Source organism: Miniopterus schreibersii, assembly GCF_964146895.1.
Source record: "Miniopterus schreibersii genome assembly, chromosome: 3".
NCBI classification, from domain to species: Eukaryota; Metazoa; Chordata; class Mammalia; order Chiroptera; family Miniopteridae; genus Miniopterus; species Miniopterus schreibersii.
Genome location: NC_138103.1, coordinates 5288830 through 5302465, shown reverse-complemented (window position 1 = coordinate 5302465; position 13636 = coordinate 5288830). Strand labels below are relative to the sequence as shown.

At 40.1% G+C, this 13636-nt stretch overlaps 1 protein-coding gene across 4 annotated transcripts in view; it reads left to right on the top strand.

Annotated features, from left to right (window-relative positions):
• The window catches only part of ACSM3 (acyl-CoA synthetase medium chain family member 3), a 44963-nt gene that overhangs the window by 1890 nt on the left and 29437 nt on the right, over window positions 1-13636 (top strand). The window contains exons 2-3 of one of the 4 annotated variants that reach the window (XM_081131528.1): window positions 10296-10389; window positions 11803-11994. The exons of 2 other annotated variants lie outside the window; for them this stretch is intronic. The gene's annotated coding sequence lies outside the window, so the exon portion shown is untranslated. The remainder of the gene's footprint in view (window positions 1-10295; window positions 10390-11802; window positions 11995-13636) is intronic. One more of the 4 variants, XM_081131527.1, reaches the window with a different exon arrangement.

Here is a 13636-nt window from a genome sequence, read left to right as displayed (position 1 = left end):
TATATACACACATACATATATGTATTCCATATATAAGTGAAATCATATGGCATTTGTCATTCTCTGTTTGACTTATTTCACTTAGCGTCATACCCTCTAGATTCACCCATGCTGTCCCAAAAGGTAGGTTTCATTATTTTTTATGGCCAAGTAATATTACATTGTATATACATATACTAGTTTTTTATCCACTTTTCTATTCATGCTCCCTTGGGTTGCTTTCATATCTTGGCTACTGTAAATAACACTGCAATGAACATGGGGTGCATATATCTTTTTGAATTAGTTTTTTCAGTTTCTTCAGATAAATACCTAGAAGTGAAATTGCTGGGTCATAAGGCAGTTCCATTTTTAATTTTTTGAGGACCCTCCATACTGTTTCCTGTAGTGGCTGCACCAGTTTGCATTCCCACCAACAGTGCACGAGGGTTCCCTTTTCTCCACATCCTCACCAGCGCTTATTGTTTGTTGATTTACTGATGATAGATATTCTGACAGGTGTGAGGTGATATCTTGTGGTTGTGATTTGCATCTCTCTGATGATTAGTGATATTGAGCATCTTTTCATATATCTATTGGCCATTTGTATGTCCTCTTTGGAGAAGTGTCTATTCAGGTTCTATGCCCATTTTTTAAAGTGGATTGTTTGTTTTTTTGGTGTTGAGGTGTATGAGTTCTTTATAAATTTTGGATATTAGTCCCGTATTGAAAGTATCATTGGTGAATATGCTTTCCCATTCTGTAGGTTGTCTCTTCACTTTGTTGATGATTTCCCTTACCATGCAAAAACTTTTTAGTTTGATGCAGTCTCATTTGTTTATTTTTTCTTTTGTTTCCTTTGCCCTTCTGAAGATATACCAGGAAAAATATTGCTAAGAGAAATGTCTGCACTTTTATTACCTATGTTTTCTTCTAGTTTTATGGTTTTGAGTCTTAAATTTAAGTCTAAACCATTTTGAGTTTATTCTTGTATATGGTGTAAGAAGATAGTCTAATTTCATTTTTTTTGCATATATCTACCCAATATTTTCTTTTCTTTTTTAAAAAAAAATTTTTAATATATCTTTTTATTAATTTCAGAGAGAGGGAGAGAGAGAGAAACATCAGTGATGAGTCATTTATCGGCTGCCTTCTGCACACCCCCTGCTGGGGATCAAGCCCACAACCTGGGCATGTGCCCTGACTGGGAACTGAACCTCAGTATCCTGGATCATAGGTCAATGCTCACCTGGCTACGCCCTGTCCAATATTTTCAACACTATTTATTGAATATACAGCCTTTACCCCCTTATGTGTTCTTGTCTCCTATGTCATTTATTAGTTGACCATATGGGCATGGGCTTATTTCTGGACTCTCTATTTGGTTCTGTTGATCTACGTGTCTGTTTTTATGCCAGTACCATGCTGTTTGATTACTAGTATGTCCTTGTAGTACAGTTTGATATCAGGTAGCACGGTACCTCCAACTTTGTTCTTTTTCCTCAAGGTTGCTGTGGCTATACATGGTCTTTTGTGGTTCTGTTAAAAATTTTTAAATTGTTCTAGGTCTATGAAAATGCCATTGGTATTTTGATAAGGGTTGAATTGAATCTATAGATTGCTGTGGTAGTGTGGACATTTTAACAAGGTTAATTCTTCCTGTCCATGAACATGGTATATGCTCCATTTATTTGTAGCTTCTTCAATTTCTTTCTTCAGTGTCTTATAATTTTCCAAGTACCGGTCTTTTAAATACTTGGTTAAATTTATTCCTAGGTGTTTTTTATTTTATTTTTTGATGCTATTATAAATGGAATTGTTTTCTTACTTTCCCTTTCTGATAATTCATTATTGGTGTATAAAAATGCGACCAAGCCCTGGCCAGTGTGGCTCAGTTGGTTGAATTCATAAATGGATCCTGTGCAGGGAAAGGTTCAGTTCCCAGTCAGGGCACATACCCAGGTTGCAGGTTTGGTCCCTGCGTACAGGAGGCAACCGATTGATGTTTCTCTCACATAGATGTTTTTTCTCTCTCTCTCAAATTAATAAAAAAATATTTTAAAAATGCAACCAATTTCTGAATATTTATTTTATATCCTGCTACTTTACTGAATTCCTTTATCAGTTCTAGAAGTTTTTTGGTGGAATCCTCAGGGTTCTCTATATACAGTATCATGTCATCTACAAATAATGACAGTTTTACTTCCTCCTTTTCCAATTTGGATGCTTTTTTTCTTCTTGTCTGATCACTGTGGCTAGGACTTCAGTATTATGTTGAATAAGAGTGGTAAAAGCAGACACCCCTGTCTTGTTCTCGATCTTAAGGGAAAGGCTTTTAGTTTTTGCCAGTTAAGTATGATGTTGGCTGTGGGTTTGTCATATATGGCCTTTATTGTGTTCAGGTATGTTTTCTCTATTCCTACTTTGCTGAGAGTTGTCATAAATGGGTGCTGGTTTTTTTCAAATGCTTTTCTGCATCTATTGATATGATCATATAATGTTTATCCTTCATTTTGTTTATGCGGTGTTGATTTGTGGATATTGAACCATTCTTGCATCCCAGGAATGAGTCCCACTTGATCATGGTATATGATCTTTTTAATGCTTTGCTGAATTCAGTATGCTAATATTTTGTTTAGGATTTTTGCATCTATGTTCATCAGGGATCTTGGCTTGTAATTCTTTTTCTTTGTAGTGCCTTTATTTGGTTTTGGAATTAGGATAATGCTGGCCTCGTAAAATGAGCTTGAGAGTCTCCCCTCTTGAATTTTTTGAAATAGTTTGAGAAGAATAGGTGTTAGTCTTTGAATGCTTGATAAAATTCACCTGTGAAGCCACATGGTCCAGGACTTGTTTGTTGGGACTTTTTTTTATTACTGCTTCAATTTTGTTGGTTGTAATCTGTTCAGATTTTCTGTTTTTCCTTGATTCAGCCTTGTGTGTGTGTAGGATTCAGTCTGTGTGTAGGAATTTATTTTCTTCCAGATTATCCAATCTGTTGGCATATTGTTGTTCATAATATTTTCTTATAATTCTTTGTATTTCTGTGGTATCAGTTATTACTACTCTTTCATTTCTAATTTTATTTACTTGGGTTTCCCCCCTTCTCTCTCCATAAGTAAGGTTAAAGGTTTATCAACCTTGTTTATCCTTTCAAAGAACCAGCTCTTGGTTTCATAGATTATTTGTATTTTTTTTAGTCTCTATTTTATTTGTTTCTACTCTGATGTTTATTATTTCCTTCCTTCTATTCACTTTTAGCCCCAAGCATATTTGTGTCCTCCATGCTGGAATTGCAAATGGGGGGGCAAACTTGAAAAACCAAACTCAATTTATTGTATTTCCTGTTTGCTGACTATTCCAGGGGCACCCTTATTAGGTCATAAAAGTATGCAAATCTCCTACCCCCAGTCGAGATGTTAGAATTATGGTGCCCCTCCTCTCCTCATCCCTTGGCAACCACACATGACGCTTGCACTTACCTCCTTCTGAACCAGGCCCTTAGTCCAGCTCTAAAGCACTCAACCTTTGCTTATTATACTTTGTTTATTCCTCTTTATTTTTTCTTTATGACTACATCATTATTTCATTAAGAAAGAGATTTTCTTGGCAATGCTGGAAACACACGTGTAAAAAGTTTCTACTTGTGTTAATTTTTACCTCCTTAGGTTATCAGTCATGGTCAGTGGACTAATGTCTATCATTGGGCACTAGCGGCTCTGTGATGTGGCTTATAAACCCCTCTTCTGGCTCCTGTATAGATGAATGTTTTTTACTTTATTTTATTAAATTTATTGGGGTGACATTGGTTAACAAGATTGTATAGGTTTCAAGTGTACAGTTCTGCATTGTACACCCAAGTATATTGCATTGTATGCCCACCACCAAAGCCAAGTCTCCTTACATCATCAGACCTTAGACTCCCTTTACCTTATTCTACCAACCCCCACCCCTCTTTCCCTCTGGTAATCTTCATACAGTTGTATATGTCTTTCATGAATGTTTTTGAGAGAAGGAATGTTGGTTTTCTAAAAAGGGGCACTTGACACTTTGTGGAGTGGATAAAGGTGCTTTGAGGAATTTGCTTTTTTTTCTAATCTATCTGCTTCACCTATTCAGGAGGACTTACAGCCCACCAAGGGGCAAATGGTGTAAGGCATTCTAAATTCCCTTTCCTCAGTAACCTAACCTTTGCTAACCTCAACTCTCTTCCTAACCTTCAAGGTTACTGCCATTTAACTTGTACTTATATGTTCAGTACAGAATCCGTCCTGTCCCTGAACAAGAGTAGAAGACACTTAGACACTCTTCCTGTTCTGACCTCCTGTCCATCCAGGGTTTTCTGCCTTTTCTCTCGTTACCCAGCATCTTTAGGTAATATGTGTCCTGATACTAAAACCCGGTTTCCTGCTGACTTCATTTTTTAATACCTTCAGTTGGTATCGTGTATGATTAAGAACCCAAATCCTAAAGTCAAACCAAGTTCAAATCTCAGTTCTGCCATGAAACAATATTGTCCGTGTGTTGACAGTTGTTGGAGCTGAGCGACTATTTGTATATATGTTTGAAATTTTTCCACAGTGAGGAAGAAAAGAGACCGATAGAGAATAAAGAAGTAAAGGTCACAGTATAGATAACTATTTTGAGAAATTCTGCTATAAAGAGAAGAGGAATGAAGAGGTGGAGGAGGACAAATGACCTAAGATATTTCTTGTGTTTGTGGCTGACTGTCTTTCTCTACTACAACTCCTAGTCCAAAAAAGGGGGGAAGAAATTGATGCTGCAGGAAAAGAGGAAGAGTAGTTGAAGGAGTAATGTCCCTGAGTAGGGACAAGCCAATGACATCAAGCGCACAGTGGAGAGGCTGGCCCAGCTAGGAACTTGGACAACTCATTCACATGGCGGGAAGAAATGCAGAGTGTATGAGCATATTCGTAAGAGTATAGGTGGGTTAGGTGGTAGGGGGTAGAGGGTTAGGGGCTTCTCTTCTGGCTACTTATAAATCTCAGTGAAATTAGATGGAGAAAGGAGAAGTGATGGTTTAGAGAAATAGGGAAAGGTGTGAAATGGTTATCTCCAACTATAGAAATAGAGTGGGGCTGTCAGGCAGGGAGGAGGGCCCACTGGATTTTTTCAAGCCCTTCAGTAAGTACCAACAACATTTCTCCAGAACCATGTTCAGCTGCTCATGTGCAGGCACAGAATAGGCAGAGAGCTACCTGGAGCTTTGCAAAGAGCTGGGTTTTGCCCAGTGAGTAAGGTGGAAGAGCAGTGCAAAGAATCTGAGTAATACATAGAATCCAAGATAGGCAAGTGGTAAGTGAGGGTATGGAGGAGGCAGTGTTCAAGTGAATGGACTGAAGATTTTAGTGGGGCACAAGAATTGTTGTGATAAAGATATTAAAAGGGAATTAACTAGAAAGAGAATAGGAATTAGTCAAAAACGGGACATTCAAACAGATTTTGTAGGTAGTACTGTTGATGGTGGTAATGAGAAAGTGTAGCATATGATCACAAGAATGAGGAACTGAGGCTGGAAGGAACAAGGTCACTGCCAGAGAGGAGATCAAGGGAATGAAACACCAAGGTATTGAATGGACCATTCATATGAAGACTGAAATTACCAAAAATAATGGCAGAAATTATAATAGAGAAAGACCATAAGCTAGCATAACAGAAGAAAGACTGCAGAACAACAGGACACATTGTGTTCCGGGAAAGATCTGATAGAGCTGACAACACCAAAACATCTCTGACTGAACTTAATTAATTTTATGGATAAAGAAAGAATCACATAAGCACCTGGGCATACTAAGCAAAGCACTATAAGACCGTGTTTCACTAACTGTCTGGGGTTAGCATCGGACTCCACAGCTTCAAGGGCACAGTCCCCAGCAAGATTACAAGTTTGGGGGTCCCCAGGCCACCCATACTCTGGCCAACTGACTATAAAACCAGAGGGTCCCACAACCCCCTTATGTTTGTTAATTCACTAGAACAACTCTCAGAATTCAGGAAAGTGCTATACTTATGATTACAGTTTTATTATAAAGGATATAGATCAGGACGAGTCAAATGAAGAGAAACATAGGCTAAGGTGTCGGAGAATCCCAAATGCAGAGCTTCTGTGTTCACTCCCATAGAATTTCACTCTCCTGGCACACGGATGTGTTCACCATCCAGGTAGCTTCTCTGAGTTTTTATTGGGGTTTTCATTATGTAGGCATGATTAGAAAATGAGTCATTTGACTAAATTCAGTCTCCCCAGAGGTTGGGCTAGCTTTCAAGCTCCAGCCTTTTAATCACATGATTGATCTTTTTGGTGAACAGACCCCTCATCCTGAGTCATCTTGCTAGCTTAAGCTCAGGTGTGACTTAAGGGGTCCATGAATAACAAAGGCCTTCCTATTACTCAGGAAGTTCCAAGGATATAGAGTCTCCAAGGACTTAGGAACCAGGAACAAAGGACACTTTTTTTACTATACAGTAGGCACATACCAGAAGAAATGAACTTGATTGACCTTGAACTTCTCCAAAGTAATATTTAATGCCAGATAACAGTGGAACAAAGTCTAGAGTTTTCTGAGAGAAAATTTAACACAAGAAATTTATACCCAGCCAAGTTGTTCTCCATATAAAGTCAATTACCAACTAAGCAAGGGGATACTACTAGGCAAGGGAATACAGTCATTAGAAGCCCTTGTGAATAAAAAATTCTAAGAAAAAAAAGAAAGAAAGAAATCTAGCCCTGCCGGGCGTGGCTCAGTGGTTGAGCAACGACCTAGGATCCAGGCGATTGGGGTTCGATTCTTGGTCAGGGCACATGCCTGGGTTGTGGGCTTGATCAATGACTCTCTCATCATTGATGTTTCTATCTCTCTCCCTCTCCTTTCCTCTCTCTGAAATCAATAAAGATATATTTTTTAAAAAAAGAAAAATGAAAGAAATCTATTAAATGTTAAATTCATCTAACAAAGGAAAATATTAACGAACACAAGGAAGGAGAAGCTGTGTGAAAGGCCTGTTGGTGAGTACTGGGTCCACTTACGCATGGACCAGTGTTTTCAGCCTCAGCACTTGCTGCATTTGGGGCTGGATGATGAATTCTTCCTTGTCGAGGCTGTTTATGCATTGTAAGATGTTTTGCAGCATCCCTGATCTCCATTCACTAAATGCCAATAGCATTGACACCTCCCCCCCAAGAGTGTCACCCAAAATGCCTCCAGACATTGCCCAACACCCCTTTGGGCACAAATGCTCCCAGCTGGGAAACACTGACAAACTACTGCTTGATAATTGAGGAAGTTATGGATACAGGAGAGAATGCAGCACACGCCTCAAAACCTGACAACCACAAACAAAACTCAAGGGACTAAGGGAAGGGAGGTAAGAGAGAGAGAATGTGTCAATCAATAATCTCTCAAAGTAGATATTGATCAACACAGATTAAACAGAAAATTCAGTTTTAAAAATGACTCTAGTCACTTAAGGTTTTTCTTATGTTTGATGGAATCTTTTAGGAACTAATGATGTTTCTGGAGAAGAGATATCTAACTGGAGTTTGACTATGCTTTAGTTTCACTTCAATTGTGTTTTGGTCAGTTAACGTGTAATTAGTATCATTTTACTCAAAATATTATGTATATGTTTATGTATTTTAAAATATTATGTTTATATATATTATGATTCATGGTTTATCAGCTTACCCACCTTTCATCTGTAAATATGCATAGAGAAATATCTAAAATGGTGTGTGCAGTAACAGTTGCTTCCTCATGTAAAGATTTGAAATGTTTTTTTACCTTTTTTATATTTTTCTATGTTTCTTGAATTTTAAAATGAACATGAATTATTTACATGTAAAAATAATTATTCGTTATTTTCTTCTAGCTTTTTTTTCCCAGTATACAGGCATACCTTGGAGATATTGTGGACTTGGTTCCAGACCACAGCAGTAAAGCGAATATTGCAATAAAGTGATTCACACAATTTTTTTTTGGTTTTCCAGTGCATATAAAAGTTATGTTTACACTATACTGTAGTATATGAAGTGCACAATTAAGTGAGCTCTTGGGTGACCAGGTGCCTTGTCAATGAGCACTAATACATGAAAGGGATCTTTTTTTCTGAACAGAGGTCTCAACAGTGAGCTTAAAATGTCCTCTAGGCTTAGTTGTTCCAACAGTGAGATGTCCTGTCATCTAGGCTTAGTTGTTTCATTTGTAGAGCACAGGCAGAGTAGATTTAGCATAATTCTTCAGGACCCTGGGATGGTAAATGAGCATTGGCTTCAACTTAGTCACCAGCTGCATTAGCCCCTAATGAGAGAGTCGCCCTGTCCTCTGAAGCTTTGACGTCAGGCATTGGCTTCTCCTCTCTGGCTGTGAAAGTCCAAGATGGCATCTTCCTCCTGTAGAAGGCCAGTTTGTCTATTGAAAATCTGTTGTTGAGTGTAGCCACCTCTATTAATTATCTGAGCTAAATCTTCTGGATAACTTGCTGCAGCTTCTCCATCAGCACTTGCTGCTTCACCTTGTACTTTTATGTTGTGGAGACAGCTTCTTTCCTTAAACCTCGTGAACCAACCTCTGCTGGCTTCAAACTTTCCTTCTGCAGCTTCTCACCTCCCTCAGCAGCTTCTCACCTCCCTCAGCCTCATAGTATTAAAGACAGAACTTTGCTCTGTGTTAGGCTTTAACTTTAAGGGAATGTTGTGGCTGGTTTGATCTATCCAGACCCCTAAAACTTTCTCCATATAAATGATCATGCTGTTTTGCTTTCTTATTACTCGTGTTCACTGGAGTAGCACCTTTACTTTCCTTCAAGAACTTTTCTTTGCATTCATACTTGTTTGTTTGGTGCAAGAAGACTGGCTTTCGGCCTGTCTCAGCTTTCAACATGCCTTCCTCTCTAACCTTAATCTTTTCTAGCTTTTGATTTCAAGAGACATGTGACTCTTCCTGTCACTTGAATAGTTAGAGGCCATTGTGGGGTTATTAATTGGCCTAGTTTCAATAATGGTGTGCCTCAGGTAATAGGAAGGCCTGAGGAGAGAGAGAGGGGGGAACAGCCAGTCAGTGGAACAGTCAACACACACAACATTTATCATTAAGTTCCTCATCTTATGTGGGTGTAGTTCATAGTGCCCAAAAAATTTACAACAGTCTCACCGAAGATCACTGATCACAGGTCATCATAACAAATATAATAATAATGAAAAAGTTTGAAATCTTGCAGGAATTATCAAAGCATGACACAGATGCAAATTCTGTTGGAAAAGTGGTACTGATAGACTTGTTCAAGGCTGGATTGCCACAAACCTTCAACTTGTAGAAAACAAAACAAACAAAAACATGTAATATCTGTGAAACTCAATAAAGTGAAGTGCAGTAAAATGAGGTACGCCTGTATCGCTTTCATAGCTGTGGCTTTTCACTCATTTAATACATATTTACTTATTGCCTATAATATATTGGGCCCAGTTCTAGCTATGTGGAACTCAGTGATGAGCAAGACATACAGTACTTGCATTCTAGTTCATCTGCAGTGTGCCCACAGGGCCTTTAGTATGGGGTGGCTCCCACACGTCACCCTTAAATGTGTCTCATGTTTCAATATCAAAACATTGTTCATAGATATCCTTTGTCACATAAAGGAAATTCCCTTTGATTCACATTTGCCTTGGGGGGAGGGGGTTGTCATGAATGAGGGCTGAAGTTCACGAGCTACTTTTTCTATATTTGCTGCAATGCTCATATGGTTTTTCTCCTGTTACCTTTTCTTGAGATAAGCTCAAACTGGTCATAATGGATTTTTTCCTGTTTTCTTTCTTCTTATTTTTTTGTACATCGCTGGTTTCAGTTTGTTAATACTTTATTTTGGATTTTTTTGTTTATGCTCATAGTTTGTCAGAGTTTATGTGTAGTCCCGACCAGTTCAACAGATGAACACAGCTGAGACCTAGAGTAGTAACCCAGGCCTACCCCTCGACTTCTTTCCTTTCCGTTTCAAAACTCCTCTGTGTCTTCCACCCTTTTTTCTTTCCTCCCACAAACCCTCCAGCAACCCCATGGACACTTTCCTCCCTGTGAATAAATTACTTTCCCAGCAACCCACCCACCACCACATACACACTCCAAAAGCTTGTGGTGTGTAAATCACTCTGTGGTTGAGGGATTGCGTAAACTTGTGGGGTAAATGTATCCCAGCACTCCTGCTCCTCCCTCCAGAATGTCTCCACCAATCCAGGAAAGGCACCCTGGCACATCTTGCTTTTCCAGCTGTCAGACTACTCCCTCTTCTTTTGGCTACTCCAGGACTAAAGCAGACGCAAAAGTTCAAGTCTCAGGGCTGCTCTTCTAGGAACCAGATCTGCCATCCCCTCCACCTGCGTTGGAACCTGTCAGTTCAGTGAGTTCCTGATCTGTCTCCTATTGGAAGGTTTGCTGGGCTGGTACATATACTTTTAAGCAAATACAGCAAACAAACCAACAAGTCAAAAATGTTCTCTCTGAAGTCTTGGGCAGCCAAAGTGTTTCTATTAGAATGTCTTAGCTGTTGCTTAATATTATTTAGTGAGTGACTAGGAGTATGTACATGCACAAACCTGTAAATGCAGCTGCTGAGTTGTTCATTTTAAGCCTTTTGGTACCATTTAACTTTTTAAAACCTTATGTGTATGTGTTAACTTGATTAAATGTTTAGAGAAAATTTTTGAGTCTGAGTAGCAACTGATTTTTTCACTGTTATGTGCAAAGGCATTAGGTGGTTGAGGAAAGCTCCAAAAATCCTGGATAGAAGTGTGTGGCAGGGCCTTGTTAGGGTTAGGGTTGGGGGGAGTAGTAGGGGCTTCTCCTTGCTTTGAGGCTATATATGCCAAACCACTGTCGTTGCTTGGATACTTGTTAGGGAGATACTTAAGCACTTCTCTTTATATGCACGTGCTGCTTGCATTTCAGATGAGACCTTCAATTCTTTCAGAGCCCATCTGACCCGCCGTGGTACTCTTCCTTGGAAGAGTTGTCTGGGACTCAGTATAAAGGTCTGGGCTCACACTAGGAAAGGTATCTTAACTTTTTCACCAGCAAATACTGGAAACCTGGAAAATGGATATTGTACGATGCTAAGATCACTGAAAAGAGAGAAACACGACTTTGTTGGGAGAAGGCAGTCTTCCAGTTTCTACAGGAGGGTGGCAGTGTTTTCTTTTTGGTAGAACAGAATGGGTGAGCTCATTTTAAGGTCTGAATGAATGGTCAGTTTTCTTTTCAATGTATGTTTAAATGTGGCGGGTGAAAGAAATAGTGTCAGAATTGCATCTAAATTGCAAAATGATGGAAACAACTCAACTGATGATCAACAGGGGACTTTCTTAATTGATAATTAAGAAATTATGGTGCAGCTGTTCATTGGAATGCCAAGTGCCTGTTAAAAAAATAACAGAAAGAGGCAGATATCTGTGTACTGATATAGAAGACCACCACAAAGTCATTGTAAAAAGATTTTTAATGAATAGAATAGCATATATTATAGGCTACCTGTTGAGTAAAAGTGGTTGAGAAATTAGAATCTGTAGTCCTATGAGTTTGAATGAGCATAAAGAAACCCTGAAAAGAGGCATGGAAATCATAACAGCGGCACCCGTGGGAGTGAAGGGATGAACCTGGGCAGCTGCGAGGCTGGGGCTGGAGGCAGATTCCTCACTGTGTACCTTTCTGCTTCTTGAACCACTTGACAGCATTGTCCAAAAAATTAAAAATGAAGAGAGAAAAGTGATATATAAAAACTTAGTGTTGATTACTTAACTTCTTCCTTTGGTTGAAGGAAGCCTGATGCTAATCCTATAGGAAGGGAGAGCTGCCAGGGTGCAGGCTGCCACCTGCCAGCACACAGCAGGGGAGGGCCTTCCTCGACTGCGCCGCTGAGTGTGCTCCAGGACTTGCAGTTCATGCCCCTCTAAAGAGCAGCCTTTTCTAGAGCCTGAGATGTGGACACTTCCCCTCCCACGGCCCTTAGGTAAGAACAGGGTTGGGCAACACTTGACTAAACCTGAGCCCTTACAGAAGAAACCTGATCTTGGGAACCCTTCCCCTCAATGTCCCTGTATTTTAATGTTTTTGTTGTTGTTACTGTTTTTTTTAAATATACCTTTATTGATTTCAGAGAGAGGGAGAGGGAGAGAAACACCAATGATGAGAGAGTCATCATTGATCGGCTGCCTCCTGCACACCCCCAACCGAGACCAAGCTCGCAACCCGGGCACGTGCCCTGACCGGGAACCGAACCCGAATCTCCCGGATCCCGGGTTGATGCTCACCTGCTAAGCCACGTCCAGCTGGGCTGTATTTTAATGTTTTGATCACCCCAGTTGTGAGCCCTTATCAATAGAGAGCAGCTCTGCCCACGAGAATGTCCTGCAGTGACAGGGATGCCTTAGGTCTGAACCGCCTGCACCCAGTAACTGCTAGCTGCGTAGTAAGCACTTCAAATGTAGCTGGTGGGACTAAAGAACTGATTTTTAAATAGTAGTTAAATTAATTTAAATCTAAATACCCACATGTGAATGGTGCACATGTCTGTTTTAAAGTGGTGGGGACACAGCTACGCTCTATTGTAGTCCTAACTGACTGAAATAAATGCATCCAGAAGTTCTTCCTTTTTTTATATATATCCTTATTGATTTCAGAGAGAGGAAGGGAGAGGGAGAAAGAGAGTTGAAACATCAATGATGAGAGTCGTCATTGATCCGCTGCCTCCTGCATGCCCCCCACCAGGGATCGAGCCCACAACCTGGGCATGTGTCCTGACTGGGAATTGAACCGTGACCTCCTGGATCATAGGAGCCACGCCCGGCCTGGCTGGAAGTTCTTCCTTCTTAATTAAAGTAATTCGTTCACTCAAAATATATTTATTAAGCACCTCCTAGGACCAAACACTGTTATCATTCCCAGGGATAGTACCATGAACATAAAAGACAAGGCTGGATCCTCATAGCGTTTACTTTGTAGTGCAAAGGTCAGCAAACTAAGGCCCCAGGGCGAATCCAGCCCTCCAACTGTTTTTGTGCAGACTGTGACCCAAGAATGGTTTTTACATTTTAAAATATTTGAAAAAAATCGAGAGGAATAATTCATGACACGTGAGATTCAAGTTTCAGTGTCCAGATACCAGTTTTGGGGGAACACAGCAATGCCCTTTGGTTTCTGTATTGTCAGTGGCTATCCCAACCAGAGCTGAGCAGTCGCAACAGAGGCTATGTGGCCCTCAAAGCCTAAACTATTTACTATCTGGCCCTTTACAGAGAAAGTTTGCCAGTCCCTGTTCTAGTAGGTAGTGACCTGCAAGGCACCATGACAGGCACTTTGCAGGCATCATCTCATTTAGTCTTTGGGACAACTCTGGCAGAGGGCCTGTTTTCCTCCACATTGGTAAAGTGTGAACTGGGGCCTGAGAATATGCATTTCTAGCTGGCCTCCAGGTGAGGTACATGCTGCTGGTTCAGAGATCCCAGCCTCCAGATCAGTGACTCTCAACTATGGTTGCACATTAGAATCCTCCGAGGAAACCTTAAAAAATGATGCCTCCCACCCCCTCCCCAAGAGATTCAGATTTCATTGGTCCAAGACCTAGGTATCAGTATTTTAAAAAAAGCTTTCCT